This window comes from Piliocolobus tephrosceles, chromosome 13, assembly GCF_002776525.5.
Source record: "Piliocolobus tephrosceles isolate RC106 chromosome 13, ASM277652v3, whole genome shotgun sequence".
Classification (NCBI taxonomy): Eukaryota; Metazoa; Chordata; class Mammalia; order Primates; family Cercopithecidae; genus Piliocolobus; species Piliocolobus tephrosceles.
In genome coordinates, this window is record NC_045446.1 from 78,328,898 (window position 1) to 78,352,543 (window position 23,646).

General features: G+C 38.0%; 1 long non-coding RNA gene across 2 annotated transcripts in view; it reads left to right on the forward strand.

Annotated features, from left to right (window-relative positions):
* LOC111540686 overlaps positions 1-23,646 on the forward strand; it is a 48,447-nt gene that overhangs the window by 14,589 nt on the left and 10,212 nt on the right. Inside the window, exons 1-2 of one of the 2 annotated variants that reach the window (XR_002731052.1) lie at positions 1,142-1,223; positions 17,729-17,833. The exons of the other annotated variant lie outside the window; for it this stretch is intronic. This is a non-coding gene — a long non-coding RNA (uncharacterized LOC111540686). Of the gene's footprint in view, positions 1-1,141; positions 1,224-17,728; positions 17,834-23,646 lie in introns of those variants that run through there. 2 annotated transcript variants of the gene reach the window in all.

Genomic DNA, 23,646 nt, shown 5'->3' on the forward strand with positions numbered 1-23,646 from the left:
ACTAGATTTGTATTACCTTTGCAAATAACATTTGGATAGATTGACCACTTATGACTTTGCCAGGACAGATGCATTATACTACTACTTAGAACCAGCTTGTCATCATTTTGAGAAAAAAGTTCATTATTTTAAAATGAAGAAAGTATGCACTTGGTCGGTCGCTGTGGCTCATGCCTAGTAATCTCAGCACTTTGGGAGGCCGAGTCAGATGGCTTACAAGGTCAGGAGTTCAAGACCAGCCGGGCCAAGATGGTGAAACCCTGTCTCTACTGAAAATACAAAAATTAGCTGAGTGTGGTGTGGCAGGCACCTGTAATCCCAGCTACTCAGGAGGCTGAGGCAGCGAATTGCTTGAACCCAGGAGACAGAGGTTGCAGTGAGCCAAGATGGCTCCATTGCTCTCCAGCCTAGGCGACAGTGCGAGACTCCGTCTCAAAAAAAAAAAAAAAAAAAAAAAAAGAGAGAGAGAGAGAGAGAAACTCATTATCAAAGAGTTTTAACATCTATAAAACATATTAAACATAACAGAGACATGATCATATATTGCTTAATTCCATGATACACAACTAGCTAGAAAGATATGTTTATGTCAATTTTACAAATGAAGCAACTGTAAAGATTTACATGGATTGCCACGGTCAAGTTACTAACAAGTGGAGGATCCAATTCTAAAATCTAGACTAACTTCAAATCTTTTCTACATTCTCCCATAACAGGAAAACTCCCAAATATTTGTAATAAACAGACACGAAAAAACACAAAAACAAAAACAAAACTATTCATACTTATTAAATGAGGTGTGGAAGGAGTAAATGATGACCGGATTCAAAAACCTGACCACTAAAGCTTATCTAAATAAGGCATAGAGCTTATTAGATGATCTTGCATTGAGGTTAATGCAACAAAGGAAACTTTATAGGCCGAAGTTCATCTAGGCCACATCAAAAGGCAGTTTTAAAACAATCAATGGGAATAAGCTTTGTAACTCAAACCTCACCTCCTATAGAAAGCCTTATCTAAAACTCCCACACTGGCTTATATGCCCTTTTATGGGCTCCATAGAACCCTCTCTCTTTATCTTTATACTTGTACAAATATCATTGCATTATTTTTTCTCTTCTTTGTGTCTTTTCAGATAGAATATGAACTCCTTCTTTACAGAGTTGAACATTTTTTAATTATTTTGCATGGTGCTGAACCCACTGAGAGCTCATGATAAATAGGTAACAAATGAATGTTCTTGTAATCTGAAAAATCTTCATATGTATTTGTATTTAATCTGCCCAGTGATCAAAAAGTAACTATAGCTACAATATTTGTCATAATCTATCTAGCAAAGCTTTTGTAAATATTTGTGTTTTCAAAATGTCAGGTGTTTTCTTCAGAAAGCATAAATGAGTTTTTTGAATTGTCCATTTCTATAAAATAATTAAAGTTATTACTAGGTAGGTTTAAACTATTATTAAATGATATATATTATTATATATACTATTAAAGGAGATTGGCAAATTGGAGTAATCTCTGTTGCACTGAAGAATACTTGTATTTCAAGAAAGATCCGTGAGTATTTTCAGAATTTGCCTTCATTATAGTGAAGACCAAATGCAGTGAGACTCTCTAGTTTCCTTTTTATCTTCTATGTATGATTAAGGGAACCCAAATACTGCAGGGCAATACTTTCACACTGTTTTAAAACAGAAAAGCCTTCTAATAAAATACTGCATGAATGATAAGTACAGAAAATATATTCGGAGTTCTGTTTTGCCCTGATTGCAGTGAAAGTGGAGAGATTTTATTAGAGGTACTCCTTCCCACACTCTTCCCACTTACACAAACACACACACACACACACACACACACACACACACACACACACACGAGTCTCTTGAAGTTCAAGGCAACTGCAGCGTCCTGCATAGGGGAGACTGAAAACATTTGCACTAGAATGCGTCATTAACAGGTTATCAGAGGTTGAATAATACCCACTCCATCTGGTCATTCATGATTTTTAATTTTTAAAAGTCCTCCAGGTAATTCCAATATTTTGCCAGATTTAGGGATGACTAAACTGGGTACTTTTTAGGGTCTCTTTAAAACATATGATTTTAGTATTGTTTTCCCAAAGCCTGCATTTTTTCTCATCTTTTTAAAATGCCCTTATTTTTCTTCTTTTCCTCCATACTTTACTTCATTTCTTTTCTTTTTATTTTATTTCTTATATTTTTTTCTTTCGTAAGTCATTCAGTCCAAAAACATTACGTGGAGCATATTGTAGGTATCTGTCCTGGGAGGACACCCATAGTGACATAGAGTGGGAGGTAAAGCCCAAAGGGGATGGGTAGGCATCTTTATAGGATGATGCTATGGTGATGGTCTCAGAGCCCAAGAGTGAGTGAGGTGGCCCAGCACAGGGTGCTGGAGTAGGAATTGGATGAAGAGGATGTCCTTGTGGTAGGGCCAGAGTAGCAGGAGAAACTGTAGCTTGAGTGGAGTGAGGAGTGTATCCACATTGGAGGCAGAGGACAGGTCAATGAAGTATGTCTAAAACTACTAACAGATATTTCGGTTCCTCCAAAAGGCCTAAAAACTGCTCAAAGACATAGTGGTTTCTCCATGACCTGGTTACTGCTTCCTTCTACCTTTACCTCAACTTACTATATTCCTACCCCACTAGCCCTCCTTCAGTTTCACCAAGGCTCACACCTTGTTCAATGTTGTTCACCTTTATGGAATTTGAGAGCTCCTTCCTGGAATTCTCTTCCTGCTATTTCCCACTTAACAAACTCCTAACCACTCTTAGAGATACAATAGCTCATGTTTTAATATATAATTATTTAAGTATTTAAGTAACAATTGATTTATGTCTATCTCCTCTATCCAATTGCAAGTTCTGTGAGAAAAGGAGCCATATATGTTTTGCATCCCACAGGGAAGTGCCTAATTCACAGCAGGTACTCTGTGCATACTTTTAAAAAGCTTCAATTATTAGATGGATGTTTGTATGGAAAGATAAATGAGGAGATGGATGAGAGTAACTGAGTACCTAAAAGCACATTTGAACAAAGAGTTTTACATCTTAGGACATGTATTAGTCCGTTTTCACACTGCTGATAATTACAGTTCCACATGGCTGGGGAGGCCTCACAATCATGGTGGAAGGCAAGGAGAAGCAAGTCACATCTTACATGGATGGCAGCAGGCAAAGAGAGAGAGCTTGGGCAGGGGAACTGCTCTTTATAAAACTGTCAGATATTGTGCGACTTATTTATTGTCATGAGACCAGCATGAGAAGGACCACCTCCATGATTCAATTACCTCCCACTGTATCCCTTCCACTACATGTGGGAAGCGTGGGAGTTACAATTCAAAATGAGATTTGCGTGGGGACACAGCCAAACCATATCATTCCACCACAGCCCCTCCAAAATCTCATGTCCTCACATTTTAAAATCAATCATGCCTCCCTAACAGTCCCCCAACTTTTGACTTTTGCATTAATTCAAAAGTCCACAGTTCAAAGTTTCATCTGAGATAAGGCAAGTCCTTTCCACCTATGAGCCCATAAAATCAAAAGCAAGCTAGTTACTTCCTAGATACAATGGGAGTACAGGTATTGATTAAACACAGCCATTCCAAATGGGAGTAATTGGCCAAAATAAAGGGGCTACAGGCCCCATGGAAGTCTGAAATCCAGTGGGGCAGTCAAATGTGAAAGCTCTGGAATAATCTCCTTTGACCCCATGTCTCACCTCGCAGTCACACTGATGCAAAAGGTAGGTTCCCCTCATCTTGGACAGCTCTACCTCTGTGACTTTGCAGGGTACAGCCTCCCTCTTGGTTGCTTTCACAGGCTGGTGTTGAGTGTCTATGGCTTCTCCAGGCACACGGTGCAAGCTGTAGGTGTATCTATCATTCTTGGGTTTGGAGGTCAATGGCCTTCTTCTCATAGCTCCCCTAGGTGGTTACCCATTAGGGACTCTGTGTGGGGCCTGCGACCCCATATTGCCCTTTCCCTTCTGCACTATCCTAGCAGAGGTTCTCCATGATGGCCCCACCCTGCAGCAAACTTCTGTCTGGCTGGCCAGGCATTTCCATACATCTTCTAAAATCTAGGCAGAGGTTCCCAAACCTCACTTCTTGACTTCTGTGCACTCACAGGCTCAACATTATGTCGAAGCTGCCAAGGCTTGGGGCTTGCACCCTCTGAAGCCACGATCTGAGCTCTACATTGGCCCCTTTCAACCATGACTGAAGCAGCTGAGACACAGGGCACAAAGTCCCTAGACTGCACAGAGCACGGGGACCCTGGGCCTGGCCCAGGAAACCACTTTTGCCTCCTAGGGCCTCCAGCTTGTGATGGGAGAGATTGCCGAGAAGACTTCTGACATGACCTCGAGACATTTTCCCCATTGTCTTGGGGATTAACATTTGCTCCTCAAGACTTATGCAAATTTCTGTAGTGAGCTTGAATTTCTTCTCAGAAAAAGGGATTTTCTTTTCTATCGCATTGTAGGGCTGCAAATTTCTCAAACTTTTATGCTCTACTTCCCTTATAAAATGGAATGCTTTTAATAGCACCCAAGTCACGACTTCAATGCTTTGCTGCTTATAAATTTCTTCTGCCAGATACCCTAAATCATCTCTTTCAAGTTCAAAGCATTTTTGTCAAAGACATTCAACAAGTCTCTAGGTAGTTCCAAACTTTCTCACATTTTTCTGTTTTATTCTGATCCCTCCAAACCTCCAATCTCTGCCTCTGCCTCTGCAGTTCTGAAGGTGCTTCTGCATTTTTGGGTATCTTTTCAGTAATGTCCCACTCTACTGGTACCAATTTACTGTTTTAGTCCATTTTCACACTGCTGATAAAGACATAACTGAGACTGGGAAGAAAAAGAGGTTTCATGGATTTAGAGTTCCACATGGCTGGGGAGGCCTCGCAATCAGGGTGGAAGGCAAGGAGGAGCAAGTCACGTCTACGTGGATGGTGGCAGGCAAAGAGAGAGAGAGCTTGTGCAGGGGAACCCGTCTTTATAAAACTATCAGATATCATGAGACTTATTCACTAACATAAGTATAGCACAAGAAAGACCCTCTCCCATGATTCAATAACCTCCCACTGCGTCCCTTCCATGACGTATGGGAATTGGGGGAGCTACAATTCAGGATGAGATTTGGGTGGGGACAGAGATAAACCATATTGGGATATAATTAAGAAAAACAGGGTGGTAGATTTAGTTGGCCACATCTTTTCTAAAAGAGTGTTGGTTCCAGAATTTTTATTGGTATATGTGTGTGTGTCTGTGTGTCCAGTGAGAGAGGGAGATGGGGAATTGCACTCAGACCAACAGGTATAATCTGTAAAGTAACTAGTACTGTACCTCCTATATAGTAGGTGTTTCATATGCCATCATTATTGAAGAAATGAGAGTTTATATATGTAAAGAGTGAGTACTCTGCAGACACATTTTGCCCTAGATGTGTTAGGGTTGATTATTAGAATCTTTTAAAATTTAATTTAAGAAATAAACATTTTTGAATACTGATATTGTTTGGATGTGCACTCCCTCCAAGTCTCATGATTAAATGTAATTCCCAGTGTTGGAGGTTGGGCCTGGTGGGAGGTGTTTGAGTCATGGGACACATCCTTCATGAATGACTTGGTGCCCTTTTTGCAACAATGAGTGAGTTCTCACTGTGCGTTCTCCTGTGAACGCACTTATGAGCATTTGACCCTCCCCTCTCCCTCTCTTTTGCTCCCTCCCTTACCATGTGATGTTCCTGCTCCCCTTTGCCTTCTGCCATAATTGTAAACTTCCTGAGGCTCTTACTGGAAGCAAATACTGGAGCCATGCTTGTAGAGCCTGCAAAACCTTCAGCCAATTTAATCTGTTTTCTTTATATATTATCCAGCCTCAGGTATTCCTTTATAGCAACACAAATGGACTAACACAAATATTCTTGCATTTTATTTAAATAGAAGTCCCTAGAGCAGGCAGGAGAGCTCCAAACATGAAAAGGCTCTGTCTATTCCCATCTTTATATAATTAGAAGCAACCTAGATTCCATGTTAGTTTAATGCTCTGCAGAGTAAAATGGCAATGGTAGAAGTATTTTCAACTAGGGTCATAACACCAACTCTTTTATTTAAAAAAGCAACTTTTAACTTCAAGGACTTCTCAAAAAAAAAAAAAAAAATGAGGGCATGAAATATATTTAGTTGTCTTTATTCATTATTTTAGTCCCAATTCTTAATTCTACTTGGTAACATTTAGTTTCTTAGAAACACATAAAGATCAACAACTTCGAAGCTAAAATTCAACTTCCTGAGAAATGAATTTGGGAACAAGATCTTAATACTAATACAAAGGTGAATCTTATATATAACAGTTCCCTTTCATCTCTAGGGTATATGTTCCAAGATCTTCATTAAATGCCTAAAGTCATAGATATTACTGAACCTTACATATACTGTGTTTTTACCTATACATACATACTTATGGTAAAGTTTAATTTATAAATTAGGTGCTATAAGAGATTGACAATAACTAATAAAGTTATTATTAGTTACGTATTGTTAAGTAAAATAAGGGTTACTTGAACACAAACACTGTGATACTGTGGCAGTGGATCTGATAACCTGATACTGTGACAGTGGATCTGATAATGGGTAGGAAGCAAATAAAATGTGGATAACACTTGACAAGGGATGATTCATGCTCCGGGTAGGGCAGAGTGGAACAGCCCCTGATTCACCACACTACTCAGGACAGTGCACAATTTAAACTTATGAATTGTTTATTTCTGTAATTTTCATTTAATATTTTTGGACAGCAGTTGGTCATAGGCAACTAAAACCACAGAAGGAGAAACCACAGATAAGAGGAAACTACCATACAGGGAAACAGTTTGGTGTATTTATTTTTGTCAGTTTCCTGTGGGATGGAAAAAATCTGTGTATCTGAAATACAAAAAATATTTTAAGACCACTTTCTCTTTTTTTTTGCTGTGTACCTTCAAATTTAGAACTTGACAAAAATCAACTTTCTCTCTAGTATACATGAATAATTGTTCACATGCTTCAGTCTCTCTCTGTTTACTTACACCAGATACGCCTACAGCTTCCCTGCAGTGTTTAGGAAAGAATAGTTACAGAATTGTGTGTGGTTCTATCACATTTCTTGGTGAAAATTGACCCTTCAGTTTAGTTTCCCTCATCAGGAAGTCATCCTTTCTCACTTCTTACAGAAAGAAAGCAATGGAAGAAGTTATGAAATGAAGTCTTAATGGTAACTGTAGAACAGGCACGATTTTAACTCAAATTTTATCCTACTTCTAATAATAATTCTTAGTGTTTGTGTAACATTCTATAGTTCATATAGTATGTTAATGTTTACTGAGATATATTTTGTGCTTGTTTATATAGGATTCTTGGATGCTTGTGTGTTTCTCATATTTACCTACCTTAGTTTAAATCTTGACACCACCTTCTTTACTGATGAGAACCTCAGTGCACATTTATTGGGTTTACGCCATGGATAAATTCTTCTAACAAACACACATATATGCATGCAGAGACACATGCTTAAGAAAGAACATCTGAGCATAATCTAAAATCCAATGACAAGGAGAGGACAAATGCATAGACACTAATAATATAAGGCAAAATGTGGTATAATATGTGAAATAATTGATACAATAAAAATGCCAAAAACATTCTGAGAAGAATAGAAATAATTATTAGGATTTTTGAGCATCTATTAGACACTAGATACTTTGCACTATATGTTGTTTTGGCCATTTACAATTATTCAGTAAGATAAATGCCATATCTTTATTTTACTGATGAAAGTTTTTAAAAAAGAAACTTGAAGTCTGTGAGTGACCAATCAAAGATGCAAATTAATAAATGGAAGACCTGGGATAGAAAATCAAATCTAAAGCCTAGATATCTGGTTATTTTAGAAAAGCTTCATAGGTAAGTGTCAGTGGAGCTGTGTTATTTGGGCTGAGCTGCACCTTGAAGAACCAACAAAATTATAAATGGACAAATAAGACCGATAGCCTACACCAAAATAGTTCTCATGCTTAGAAGAGTTGCAGAATAAAATATGTTGCATGGGATGTCAATAGTAAAGGTCAAGATAGAGGCCAAAGAAACACAGAGGAAGAGGATTAATGGAATGAAGGAAGAAAGTGTTTTTAGAGGAAGGTGATATTTCACCTGAATTGTAAAAGGTATGTAGGTAGAGAGAAGAAAGGTAAGTGAAAGGGATCTAGAGCCACTTGTGATAGAGGGACTAGAGGGTACAGAGGCATAGAAATGCAGGATCACAAAATAATCAGAAAACAGCAGGTAGTTCATAATGGCTGGAGCCATGCACAGGGCGTGGGACTGAGCCAGGGAATTGGTGAGGGAGTTTGCGTACCCGTGAGAAATGAGTCTTGGAATTAGCAGCCAACTGGACCTCAAATGAAACTTTCCCCTTGACTCTATTCATAGGAATGTTCTAACCATTATCTTTTACCCTCTTAGGCATACACATGGAACTCAGTTACTATATATACATACTGTCCTTTTCATTTATTTTTAATATATTTACACTTGGTTTACACCAGAAACAAATTATTTCATGGGATGGAACTTCTTAAATGAATGAATCTTAATGAGAGACCCTGATCCTGTCTGCAGTTTTGCAGGATCTGTAATGTGATTTGATCACCTTCTCCAGGGATGAGCAGGCCCTAGGGGACTGCCTCACACTAATGACATTATAAATCAACAAATGTAATGCCAATATTGTGTAAACGAAATGTCATTTAGTGAGAACCTACTCCATACAGTAGTAGACACTTCACTCATATTGCTTAAATTAGTCGTCACTAAACACAGTGATGTAGTTCTTTCTTTATCCCAATTTTATAGATGAGAAATTCAAACAAGAACATTAAATAATTTCCCCTCATTTCAAAGCTACTAAGTTTTGAAGCAAATAATCAAACCTAAGATTCTTTGATGTATTCTTCATGCGATGGGCAGAGAACACTCACAGTGGCTGAAAAGGATGATGATGATGATGATGATGATGATGATGATGCTGATGCTGCTGATGGTGGTGGTGATGATCGTCGTAGTGGTGGTGATGGTGGTGGTGATGATAATGATAATGATGATATAATTAAAGTAATTGTAATTTATTGAATGCTTACTTTATAAGAGTAATACATTATATACCGAACCTTTTGTAACTTTCAAACAATTCTATTTGATGGCAAATTATTTCCATTTTAGAAATGGGGAAACTGATGTTCAGAAAGTTTAAATAGTTTTCCAATATCCAAACCTGGTTAAGTGGTGGGGCAGATATTAAAACCACATCTCTCTGACTACACAGTACTTTTCGCCACTAGCAGAGTAAAATAATATCTGATGAAAATAATACCTGAGTATGAGAGTCAAGAGTGAAGAGAATATGTTCGTTGAGAGAATAGTCCATCTAAGTTGTGGCAAAGAACAGAAAACCATTGACATTCTCACAGTGAGGACACTGATTATGTATCTTTGTAACACAATGAAACAAACATTGAACACTTTATACTGTCATTTTTCACTTTTACTAATAATTCTTACCAGTCACAGATAGTGAAAAGCTTCAGTCACTATCTGTATTCATGATAGACAATATATGTTCTAATTTCATTATATATGTCTCACCGTCTAATAGGAGAAATTTTAGGTAGTGAGAAAGAAACAAATGTCTCAAGCCTGAGCAAAACATTAATTCTTTTTTATACTTTAAGAATTGTTCATTTTTTTTTTGTTGTTGTTGTTGTTGAGGTGGAGTCTCGCTCTGTCGCCCGGGCTGGAGTACTGTGGCCGGATCTCAGCTCCCTGCAAGCTCCGCCCCCGGGTTTACGCCATTCTCCTGCCTCAGCCTCCTAAGTAGCTGGGACTACAGGCGCCTGCCACCACGCCCGGCTAGTTTTTTGTATTTTTTTAGTAGAGACGGGGTTTCACCGTGTGTTAGCCACGATGGTCTCGATCTCCTGACCTCGTGATCCGCCCGTCTTGGCCTCCCAAAGTGCTGGGATTACAGGCTTGAGCCACCGCGTCCGGCCAAGAATTGTTCTTTACCAATTAGTAATATTTCTGATTAACATCCCAATCAGTGAAGTTAGAGTTTAGCCAACAAAGCCGATACATGTATGATAGTATTACAAACTTAAAATCTTGTAAATAGATCAAAAACTTAGCAGACATTCCTTTCTAGTACCTACACTAACACTGTTATCAAGTTAAGAATTTTTTGTCATTTTTGTTTATTTTGGTTTTTACTATAAAGACACTTTGCAGAAGCAAGATTTGAACCAGCTTTCTTTGACGCTAGGACTCTTATTGACAGTTTGAAATAAACCTAGACCCTTGCTCAACATCAATACTTCTGGGAAATTTTATCTGTTCGTTTAACCTAAACTCCTTGAAGACAGGGTTGATTTCTTTCTACTATAACCCAGTTGTCTGGTATGAGATTTGGTAAAAGTAAACATGCTTTCTAAATGTTAGTTGAAGAAATAAATATTTGAATGAATTTACCAACTTGAGACCTTGTTTCACTTTTACATTGCTTACATTTTGGAAAGATGTTCCAGATGAGCCCTCTCATTCATTTATTTTTATTATTTTGCAAAAAATGTCTTTGGGGGCTGCTTATCAGGATTTCCTGTGTGTGTCCTATCTGACTTGGCTAAATTAGTAACACCAAAACTCACGTAAGGGAATGCTTGGCATCCTCCAGGCTCTGGTGAGTTTCCTCACCAGCCTGGGACACTTCCCTTTTTCCTTCGTCTCCATTAACTCACATCACATTTGGGGATAGGGCTTCCAACCCCTCTTTTAATAGACACAGTTTTTAACAGCGTTCTTTCTTAAACAAGAATAAACAGTTGAATGTAGGCAACTTAGAGAATGTTTAAAACAAATGAGAAGTAGCTGGAAGGTTAAGAAAAGGTCACTACGGTTATTGAGAGGAGTCTGACTTATGAAACAAAACAAAGCAAAACAAAAGTTACTTAACTGACAAAAAGCAAATCAGAGGGAAAAAAATCATGAGAAAATTTTGGTGGCTGGCTGAGGCAATACCAAAACTTCAAGTGATGAGAATGGGAAATTAATCAGAAAAGACTGCTCCTAGGGTGGTGAACCTGGTGTGATTCCTCGAGGGAGGCTTTTTCCCAGCTGTCTCTCTGACTTTTCTGGGTATCTGCATTCTCACTTGTTAAACAAGGGGGTTATATTAAAGGAGATATAAGATTATTTACATTTCTAACATTTTATACTGGGTTCTAAGTTTCTAGCAGACTAAATTAATTCTTATGTTTTAGGGAATATACTTAATTTCATATAGTTTGGTCTTCATATGTTTTTCTTCATTATTTAACCCATATTTATTGAGTGACTCTGATTTGAGCACTGTGTTAGGCAGTGTGCAGGCAAGATGAGTACGATAAAAGCACTGTCACTGAATGCCTCATAGTCCAAGGGACCACAGCGTTATTCACAGTGACATAGCAATCAGGAACAGAGGAGATGGCTGGGACAGGGAGGTAAGGAGATAGGGAGGGAGACGGAATGAAAAGGATAAGACCTAAGGAAAGTATTTTATCATCTCCTAAAATACATGAAGGTTACCATTTTATCTTCAACAATAAAAGCTGGTTATAATTTTTGTCTTTACTCTTTGGTTATAAATGTATTGAGCTGTGGGTCAACTTGCAGCACTAAGGATGGTAGTGCTGACTGGGATTACTTAAAAGGTTAATGAGGAGTTCACTAGCCTTTCCGTAGTTTCTATAATAGCAGATAGTTTTATTGATGTGGGGCATTACCTAGCCTGGCCTATAGATTTGTGTTTACCACACGTATATAGCTGCTTGGAGATGTGGGAGGCTGCTTGGTGATTCCTCACACAGCTTGATGCTGACCTGCAAGATTGAAATGCACGGAGCAGCAGTGAGAATGGAAGAGCCTAGAACTGCTTGGGAAATTTGAATGCTCTCTTGGGCTGTCCAGGTGGGCAGAATATGTGAAACAGATGGGCAGAAAATAATAGTAAATGGTGTGGGCTAGTAATTAAATGGAAGGAACATATTTCACCTAGATGTCTTCAGATTCTTTTTTCTTTCCTCACTCCTTCACACCCTGAACCCTGTGCCTGAAAGCACAGCACAGCCAGCCCTAAGTCTCAGTTTGAGAGCTATCGTGGTCAAGACACTTCTTTCCTTCACTATGGCTTTCAAGGCCTAACGCCTGATCAGTGCATGGCACCCTGTACCACTTAAGTAAGGAAATATCGTTTTGGTTTCTGCTCATTTGTTTTTATCCCCTCTTGTCTAAAAACATGCTTAGGTAAGTAGTAAATATATCACTAAGATGGTATTGGGAAACAATGCTGGATTGAGAGCTAAATATATGAAATTCATGTAAGGGACTTTAAAGCATTTTAAAAATTAAAGTAATGCATAAAGAGTATAGAAATACAGAATACATGCAAAATCCATATAGAAATGCATAAAGAAAAGAGCACATAAAAGCACAAACTGAACATGCCTACATTAAAAAAAAAATCACAACATTATCAACATCATAGAAGCACCAGTCCACTTCATGCTTCTCTCTAAGGATTATTATTAATATCACTTGGCGAAGTGTTTGCCTTCTGGAGTCGCCAGTACAGTTACAGGTTATTTTACTTCTTACTTCTCTCTTCCTGTGAAGAGAGAGAGTGAAAAATATAAGGGCAGGAACTAAGATTTTTTTTTTCTCCTTTGTATGTATGTTTCCATGATACATTGCAGTGGCTCATAGTAAATTTCTATGGAAATTTGTTAAGCTGTGGGTCAACTTGTAGTCTCTAGAGCCCACACATCTAAGGGGGAGCTTCAGAAAAAAGTCCCGTTGTCGATCACATTGGGTTACTAGACTCATCTATTTGATTTAGCTTTTTACATGTACATAGAGCTCTCAGAAAAGAGGAATATTCTAAATATTTCTCTGAACATTAAAAGGCTAGAATAGAAGGGTGATGATAGTGAAAGGGGTTAACTAGTGTTTTTCATACATTAGATAATTCACAGCTGCTTCATTTTTCATACATTAGATAATTCACTTCAATGACCGATATTGAATATTCCTTGGAAATGTGTTTAGTGGAAATTCCCATTTATGCTTGTTTAAGTGGATTGATGAGGCTTAGGTAATCAAGTTGCAACACTGGGGAAAAATAAAAGAGACCAGACAAGTACCAACAAGGAAATTCAACTGAAGTGTTTTCTGCTGTGCCACATAGCCATGGGAAAATGAGGGCAGGATCAAAACTTGCTAGAAAGTAGTTTCTCTATTTGTTTTCCTGTCTTTCTTTAACTGAAGCATAGGGGAAATTTTGGTAGGCATTGATTTCCTTTGGATACAACATCTTTAGCTACAGATTTGCCTCTGATCAGTTCTGATTATCCTTATGCCAGTCTTGTGTTCAAATGCTTCTGAGCACCAACTAAAAGAGATCATATTGTATACAATGTGGAGATTCAGTGAGCTGTGACGAAAGACTGCAATAGCCAGTCTGGAAACATCTGTGGGAGTTTTAATTAGAGGAGAGCCACAGGCTAAATGACTGACAGAAAAAAACAAAGAAAGTAGATGACTCATCTCTGAGTCGATGACAGCAGGAGTATTCATGGATTTTCTCTGCTTTTAAACATTGTGGTTGGATTAAGTGTCTGAAATCATTCCCTGCATGCCATATATTATTGAAACTCTTCTTTTGGTTTAAATTTCCTAATTTAAGAGTCTTTCTCAAGGGTAATCATCTTTGAATAGTAGATTTCTGATATCTGAATTAGAAGAATCAGAGTAAAGTTATCCCTCAATGAGAGCTGATAGTGTGGTAGTATGATTTCAAGGACACCAGAAAAGCCTTCACTCCCATTTCTTTCCAATTGAAGTTCCTTGGTCCAAACACAAAGAATTCCTTGTTTCATCAAAAGCAATCACCATCTCAAATTTTGTTTTAAAATATAAACCCTGATACAAACATTAATAAGTAAAAGTCTGTCAGAACCCCTTAGGAAACAAATGAAGGGTCTGGGAAAAGCCTGAGGGTGGGGAGGTATGCATCAGTATTTCTTGAGAATGCAGCTCATTGGGGACTTCCCTGATCCTGGATTCAGAAATTCTGGCAGCGAGAAGGAAAAGGCAGGCGTTTGAGGTGGATAGAAAGTAGTAAAAAGGGAGATGGGGATTCAGAAAGTGAAAGTGAATAAAGATCAGTTTTGGATTTTGTGTTAATGACTTGACCTCGCTTTCTTCATCTATAACATTGAACCAATAACACTTGTTCCAGGGCTCTTCAACAATGAGCAGAAGAGACTCTCTTTCCTTTGTCATACAAATTAATTATTATTTTTTTTCTTTTTGTAAGATAAGTGGTTTAAGTTTGAATTTCAAGATAAATGTGTGTGTGTGTCAGTGTGTGGGTGTGTGTGTGTGTGTCTGTGTGTCTGTGTCTGTGTGTATACATATATATATTCCCTATTTATGTTTTTTGGGCCTTCTTTTGCTTGAGAGTTTAAAATTTTTTTCAAAGACTTATTAAAAAGATCACCTCCCTCTCTAAGGATGAGGATTGGAAACTAAAAGAAGTCTGCCCAAGTTCATAGTTCATGGACATGATTTGATCAGTAATTCAAAAGGGCAAGATGACTTTATGCTTTTATAATATTTCTTTGTTACCTATCTAAGTAATCATTGGGAAAGGCTTTGATACTGTATTCGAGATTAGATCCACAAGTGGCTTGAACAAACTTAATTTTTTCCAGGAGACAGAGGATGGTTTCATGTCGCATGTCCATGAATCGTGACCCATAAGCCTTTGAGAACAGTTCAGGATCACTGCACTTTACAACTCTAGGTTGAGGAGAAGAGTACACTTGATAGTGTATGAAAAGTGCCTAGCAGAGAGACTGCACTTAATAGGCATTCAGAGCAATTTATATACCAAACAATGATGAGAGTGGCTTCCCTGGATTTTTTACCTCCAATGTATTTTAGGCTACAAAGTGGACTGTCTTCTATCACAGATCGAATAGATAAAACATGAGCTAACAGAAAACTCAAATTTCAAGACACATCATATTTGTTTTTATGGATACTCAGTAATGTTGTCACCACTAAACTAGCATATTGTGTTAGTACCAAGCTTACTTGTTTACAAAACTAACCAACCAACCAACCAAAACAACAAATAAAAAAACAACTGAGTGATTCAGCTACTAGGGATGTTGAGATATCTTAAAATTTTTAATTCTCAGTTGACATGGAGTCAATTTCATGTACTAATTTAGACTTTTTTCTGAAGCATTTTTTACTCTGTAGCAACTCTTGAGGCAAAGAACTTCATGAATTTATTTCTTAATATAAGAGATAACTCTCCTCCTCCTTCTCCGTCTCCTCATTCTTGTGGTTAAATTAACTCTTTCAAGTTTCAAGCAGAGTTTCCTAGGCTTAATAGATTGAAATTTCCAAATTATGTTCACCCATAAACACAATCAAATTTTGTGAGCATCCTTCACCAGTTTAGCTGGCAATTATCAGCAGTCTATTGACAAATATTTCATTCCTGTTCTTTTCATCACATAGAAAAATTGGACCCCCACTCACTTTGATGTTAGGCATACCCATGTGCTTTACTTTTCCTCATGAAATCTGAATGAAAGTGGCATATGGCTGCTTCTGAGCAGTAATTTTAAGAGCCATGATTAATTTGCCCCCATCTCTTTCTCTGGCAAAGTAATTGTTGAAGATTAAACCCTTATCAGCATGGATGCCTGAGTGACTAGTATGAGCTGCACTGACTTGAAATTTACAATGAAAAAGAGAAATAAATCAATTATTTTTTGGATGCTGAGATTTGGATGTTGTTTTTAAATGTGGTACAACCTAGCCTATTGTGATAAAATACAATTGCATTATAGATTTGCAACTTTTCTCTCAGACTAACAATGTTGGTTTCTAATCATATCTTTAAGTCAAGACAAACATGTGCCATCTGTTGATTCTAAGGTCTTCTTATATTTTTACTTTCTTTTTTTTTTTTGGCTGAGCACAGCAGACTTTATTGATGGTTTATGACAAGGAGGGGCTCCCTAGGCCCCTCCCTCTTCAGGGGTTCTGCATGGAAACTATGAGGAGGGGAGATTCTCAGTGTGATGGGGAACTGAGTACGGTAAGGACTCCCCAGCAGTGAGGGCCTCTTTCTTCCTCTCATGATCTCACTTATTGTAGAAAAGAGACAACTCAGATCCTCCTAAGATAAGAGATTTATCCAGGACCATACAGGTAGACTTCTTTACAATTTTAACTTCCAATTTTTTTTTCGATCTTTGTACTTTGTAACTCATGCCATTCATTTATTTATTCTTTTTTGTGTTTTTGTTTTTTTCTTTTTTGTTTGTTTGTTTTTTAGTAGTGTCATCCATGATGGATATTCTCAACTTTTTAAGTTAATTTTTTAATTTAATTTTAAAAAGTAATTGCTGGATAGTGGAAGAGCCAGGATTAGTCCCAATGATTATAGCTTGAGATCAATGCTAAGTGTATTAGTTTTTTAGGGCTCTCATAACCAAATAGCACAGGTTGGTGGCTGAGACAACAGAAATGAATTGTTTTCATGTTTTTGTTTCGCTGTTGTTGCCCAGGCTGGAGTGTAGTAGTGTGATATCAGCTCACTGCAACCTCTGCTTCCTGGATTCAAGTAATTCTTCTGCCTCAGCCTCCCAAGTAGCTGGGATTACAGGTGCCTGCCACCAACCCTGGCTAAAATTTGTATTTTTAGTAGAGACAAGGTTTCACCATGTTGGGCAGGGTGGTCTCGAACTCCTGACCTCAGGTAATCCACCAGCCTCAGCCTCTCAAAGTGCTGGGATCACAGGCGTGAGCCACTAGGCCCAGCCTTGTTTTCATAGTTCTAAAGATGAGAAGCTCAAGATCAACGTGTCAGCAGGTTTAGTTTCTTCTGAGGCTTGTTTTCTTGGAATGAAGATAGCTGCCTTCTCATTGACTACTCCCATGGTGTTTCCTCTGCATGCACACACCTGGCATCTCTTCATTTGTCTAAATTTCCAGTTCTTATAAGAACACCAGTCAGATTGGATTAGGGCCCACCCTGACAGCATTTGACTTTAATCACTTCTTCAAAGTTCCTATCTCCAAATACAGTTACATTCTGAGGTACTGGGGTTAGGGCTTCAACATCTGAATTTTGCAGGCACAAAATTCAGCACTAAGATATGACAAATCGATAACATCTTAAATTTAAAACAAAACAGAACAAAACCTAAGGTTAGAATCTTAGTATTGTTTCTAGCAGCTATGATATTTATGGAGTATCAGGTCATAGAATTTAACATAAAATATTAACAAGACTTCAGTATTATTTGCCCAATCTAACAGAAGGCATTTAATACCAGTTTTTACAAAATATTCATCTTGATTTAGCTGACAGCTGAGGTCCTTGTGCTGAGCCATCTGCAAATTCTGTGTAAGACTGACCACACCTTTGAACGGGGAGCCTCCCAGGTGCCAAAAAGAAGAAATTGTGCAGCATAATCTGACTCACACTAATAATAGTCATCATCCTTACTTTCTCCCTCCCTTCCTTTTCCTTTTCTTTCCCAGGTCTTCTATGAGTACACCGACAATTTCAAACACTACACTAGGAACTGAATTTGGATAAATCATAACCTGCCACAGGGGCTCACTTCTAGGGGAGGTGACAGACAGGTAATTGCACAATTATAATATAATGTAACAATTATAATATAATTATAACATACTATATAATGTTCTAGGCCCTATGAGTATATAAAAGAGGAATTTATAAGTCACAATTTGGGGGAAAGAGTCTTATAACTTACATTTCTACAAATTTTTTTTCTTTTCAGAGGATACTCCTAAATTACTGCCAATTATATCGCAGGAGATAGAACATGTATGAGGCACAATGGCAAAGCATCGAATCAATGTTTTAACTAATGAATGGGAAATAGGCCCCCAAAAACGATTGCCCATTAAAGCCATCCCCTTGAGAGGCTATTAATGACTTCCAAAGATGTTGCCTTTCCTTAAAGCTTTTTTGGAATTTGTATTTGGTTAGACTGTGAGCTCTTCTAGAGCAGAACAAAGATTAACTTAATGCATGGTACATGATTGATGTTTATAGAACAAGTAAATGAACTCAGAGACAGTGGCTCGTTTTTAATACCATAATTGGTGAGTAATATTTGTTCCTGGGGTGTTTGGGGTTTTTAGATTTAACAAAACCATGATCAGATTAACAATGTTTAGAGTTCCAAGTGAGGCATAGATCTACAGTAATGGAACTGGATTTCTTCCAAACCATCTCCAAAGAATACCAGAACAAAAGTAGGAAGAAAAGAAAGTGTGTGTGTGTGTGTGTGTGTGTCTGTGTGTGTTTCTTTTCTTTTTCTTTTTCTTTTTTTTAGACGGAGTCTTCCTCTGTCACCAGGCTGGAGTTCAGTGGCATGATCTTGGCTTACTGCAACCTCTGCCTCCCAGGTTCACCCCATTCTCCTGCCTCAGCCTCCCAAGTAGCTGAGATTACAGGCATCCACCACCACGCCCGGCTAATTTTTGTATTTTTAGCAGAGACGGGGTTTCACCATGTTGGCCAGGATAGTCTCAATCTCTTGACCTCATGATCTGCCCACCTCGGACTCCCAAAGTACTGGGATTACAGGCACAAGCCACCATGCCCGGCCAAAAGGGGTTTTGATGAATAGTAACATCATCCTCAAATATGAAGAGTATTGGTTGTAATGTTGCTTGGAAGAAATTGATAAGCACTTTTTAAGAAAAGTAGATGGTATTAGAAGCATCCTGTTTTTTTTTTTTACTTTAAGTTCTGGGATACATGTGCAGAATGTGCAGGCTTGTTGCATAGGTATTTATGTGTCATGGTGGTTTGCTGCACCTATCAACCCATCATCTAGGTTTTCAGCCACGCATGCATTAGGTATTTGTCCTAATGCTCTCCCTCCCCTTTCCCCCGACCCTCCAACAGGCTCCAGTGTGTGATGCTCCCCTCCCTGTGTCCATGTGTTCTCACTGTTCAACTCCCACTTATGAGTGAGAACATGTGGTATTTTGTTTTCTGTTCTTGTGTTAGTTTGCTGAGAATGATGGCTTCCAGCTTCGTCTATGTCCCTGCAAATGACATGAACTCATTCTTTTTTATGGTTGCATAGTATTCCATGGTATACATGTGCCAAATTTTTTTTATCCAATCTATCATTGGTGGGCATTTGGGTTGGTTCCAAGTCCTTGCTATTGTAAATAGTGCTGCAATAAACATACTTGTGCATGTATCTTTATAATGGAATGATTTATAATCCTTTGGTTATATACCCAGTAATGGGATTGCTGGGTCAAATGGTATCTAGATCTTTGAGGAATCATCACACTCTCTTTCACAATGGTTAAACTAATTTACACTCCCATCAACAGTCTAAAAGCATTCCTATTTCTCCGCATCCTCGTCAGCATCTGTTATTTCCTGACTTTTAATAATCATCATTTTAGTTGGCATGAGATAGCATCTCATTGTGGTTTTGATTTGCATTTCTCTAATGACCAGTGATAATGAGCTTTTTTTCATATGTTTGTGGGACGCATGGTTGTCTTCTTTTGAGAAATGTCTGTTCATAGCAGAAGCATTTCTTCTGGGAACAAAGGTACTTTGTTCCCAGGATTGCTTAAACACCAGAGAAGTTTGAATAGGCAAAAATGTCCTTGAGCTGACTTTTGGGATTGGAGCTGGTGAGTACTGCATTACTCAGCATGGCATGAAAAGCATTTGGAGTTGCTAGGAGCAATCCTGGAAGCCTACTTTAAAAAAGATCATAGGGAAGAGAAAGAGAGAAGCCACTGAGATGAAGAAAGAGCACGTGACACCAGTGTGCCTGGGTGGACAAAAGACAAGGGGTGGATTGTTTAAAATATAGGATTGGTTCACACAGGGATTCGGTTCTTTGCCCGCTACACTGATGTTACAGTTACAAGCACCATACTGGCATGATCTTATTGTTGATATTTTTTAAGATCAAGGAAAAAACCTGAAAGTCCATATCTGAGTGTAAGTGGTGTAAGTCAGGGGCAACATTCAAGGAAGATGAAATAATTCATAAATAGAACTGATTTATGGGAGCAGGAGCTCAGAACTAGAAGTAATAATAGAAACCCAGATCCTCCAGAGATTCATAGAACTCTTAGAAAAGGCTTTGCCTATGGCCTGGGGGTTCTGAGTAGCCTTAGCTTAAGCAGAAGGCTTACCCCAATTGACATATGAGTTTCATATAAAAGATAGCACTAGACAAAATCTGAGCACCTCTATTTTGATTATAGAAAATTGGTTCTGAAGCTCTTTTTTTTTTTTCTTTTCCGGAATTTTCTTCTTTCTTTACTAAGAAAAAAGATCCACCCTGCTACTGCTGCCCCTACAGAGTTGATCATGATATTTGCTGCATTCCCACTGTATTTTCCAGAGATTTTACATTTTAGCACCTGTATAAGTTTTAGACAATTTAGAAATTATCTGCTTCTTTAGATTCTGAGCTACTTGAGGTTGGGGAACATGCCTTATTTTTGTTTATGCTGAACCCTTCGTTTCTATTAAATATCCAATAAATGTTACTGAATAAATGAATGAAATAGTGATTAAATGTATGTATGCATGAATCAATGAATGGAGATGAGTATCTATGCTCCTAGAAGGTATAAGCTAAATGCAGAAAATTTTAAGTAACAGAGTACAAGTTTGGGCGTAAATCAGAACTAAAGCTTTTCAAATGTCAAAAAGAATTTTACTTGACTTCCTTCTTAGAGACTGTTTTGATTTGCTTGTTTTAAACATCTTTCATCTCCATCCCTTGTTTTCTGGAATTTATATAAGCTATCACCATCCTCCCCACCACTACCCTGCTAAAAAAAGGCCCTTTTCTGAGAAACAGAAGAAGAAATAAATGAAATTGGTTTGCATGCCTTAGTGAATTCTTACAATGAAAGGATAACTTGGAAACAATTCCCATTACGCTTAGCAAAACCATTTTTCAGTCTATACAGCCCACTATCTAGTTACAGTATTGGAATACTGTTAAGAATGGAGCAAAGTCCAAAGAATCAATTACATCCCCAATCAAAGTGACTGGCCACACTTTCAGTAGCTGGTGAGAGCGAAGAGGAAGTCACTAAACCAGAAGATCTAATCAGACTGTTTATCATGTGACAAGAAGCTCTTAAGTGTTCCTATTGCTGTTCTTATGAGTCTTCATGTCATCCAAATGGAGACAAGGGACCTCTTTAAAGAGATCAAACAAGGGTAGTAACAGAAGTCCACATGTGAACCTGAGCCCTGGGGAGGGATTATTGAGAGAAAACTAGAAGCATCAATTTGCCCTTTTCCCCCTCTTCTTCAGAGACCTGTGTTGAGAGCCGACCAGCATGAGTCGACTATTGTTGCCTGGCAGTCAACCAGAATACAATCTATTACTGGAGAAAAAGTAGTGCATGTGGGAAGGAACTCAGCCCTCTTTTGTGGGCCTTGTATTGTTACTGCACAGCAGAGGATCCAGATAGAGGAAACTAGCTTTAGTGGCTTTTTTTTTTTTTTTGAAGGAGAATACTTGATTTGAACAAACAGAACTGTGTACCCTCCCTAAATTCTATTTATTTTGTAGAATTTGTTTCCAAGGATCTTTGGTACAATTTAATCCTGGTGAGTGGCATGATGTCATGTGAGCAAAATAAAAGGCCGACATTAAGGAATCATTTTAGGTCTAGAAATAAATGTGGGCTGGTGGAAGGAAAGGATGTGGCCTGGTGGCAAGGAGAAAAGAGGGAGTGCCAGGTGAGGGGCACATGAAATGTGAAATCCTATGAGCCAGTCTGTTTCTGGGGTTGGAAGGCAGGGTTATTGTGTAAAGAGCAAGGCTAGAAAACCACTGTGAGGCATAAGAGTGATTATATCCTGGGGAGGAGATGCTTCAGCCTCTCAAGTCAGATCCACAGACATTTGCTTCGTTGTTTGTTTTGATAAGTAGGGGCTACTGTTCACATCTGAGAGGAATGGCATGGCTAATGTGATGCTCCTGATAAGTTCTCAACCTTGTTTATATATCGGAATCACTTTAAATTTGCTAATGCCCTGATATTTTACAAAGGTCTCTAGGTGATTTTAATATACCACATGCTAGAAGGAGCACCCTCACTTTACTTGGGCAAGTTCAGTCTTATAATATATGTTATAGTACTTCTTTACTTCTTTGACTTTAGTGACCATCTGCAATGTGGTTACCTGCTGATACAACTGCCTCCTAAACTAGTGGTTTTCAAAGTCAAGGTGCATAGGCATTTCCAGTATATCTTGTAAAAGACAGAAAAAAAAAAAAGACAGATTTGATTCAGTAGATCTGAGGTAGGGCTTGAAAATCAACATTCTAACAAAAACCCCCTCTTCTGTTCCTCAGAACACACTGTGAGTAGTAAGTTCTTGCATTACAACTCCTCATAGCCTTGTTCCCACTTCCATTTGGTGTAGCCCTCAAGAGTGCAGGCTTTGGGTTTAGAACACTCTGGCCTCTACCATCTACTACCTGACTGAGTCTGGGCAAGTTGATTAACCTTAATTACCTAGTTTCTTTGCCTATAAAATGAGGATAAATGAAGGTTTTGTGAGGACTGTAAAGTATTAACTCAAAGTGGACTAACAGCACAGGGCGTCGCACGTGATTAGTTCCTAGCTTTCTCTAATTCCTAAGATGCTTTGTCTTGTCAGAGCTCCTTTAATTATTTTTTGGTCTCCCACTTTATAACTTCTGTGGAATCTTATAGAAATTCTCAACTGATCTCTAGTTCTTGGAATCCTCTCAACTTCCCCAAACTGTTGCTTCTTTTCTGACCTCTATTCCCTTTCCACCTAGCCTGTGTTCTCTGGTCAATTATGTAGACCATGGCTTCTATTCATTCATTCATTAAACATTTACTGAGCACCCCGTATGTGCTAAGCATTGTGATGAGCTCTAGGGGTATATTCAGTGCATTCAGTGGCGGGCTGGTAAATGTTTCATGATGGTGTAAAAATGTATGTTTATGCACACATACATAAACATATACTTTTTAATATAAAATATTGATGTAAAGAATGTATAGTGTACAATTTACTCTTTATTTTAAATTAAATGTAGCCATTTTGTTTCCACAGTTTTTTTTTTTTTTTTTTTTTTGCTAAACTATTGTATTTTTAGCCAAGCTATGGTTGTATCTGATGAATGAATATAGTTCACATAAGAATGTTACTTGATTTTTTTTTGTATTAATAACTAAGATTAAAGTAAAATCAGGCAGTAAGTTGTAACTTCCTTTGTTTGTCAATATCATGACCTGCTTCTTTGCTGAATATAGGTTTTAGATACTGGAAGAATAATATTTCTTTAAGTTTTTGTGTAATGGCTATACACATGACCTGCTTTAAGCTTAATCTGTGCTGTTAACATTTTCACCATCATTTTCTTAAGTCTGAA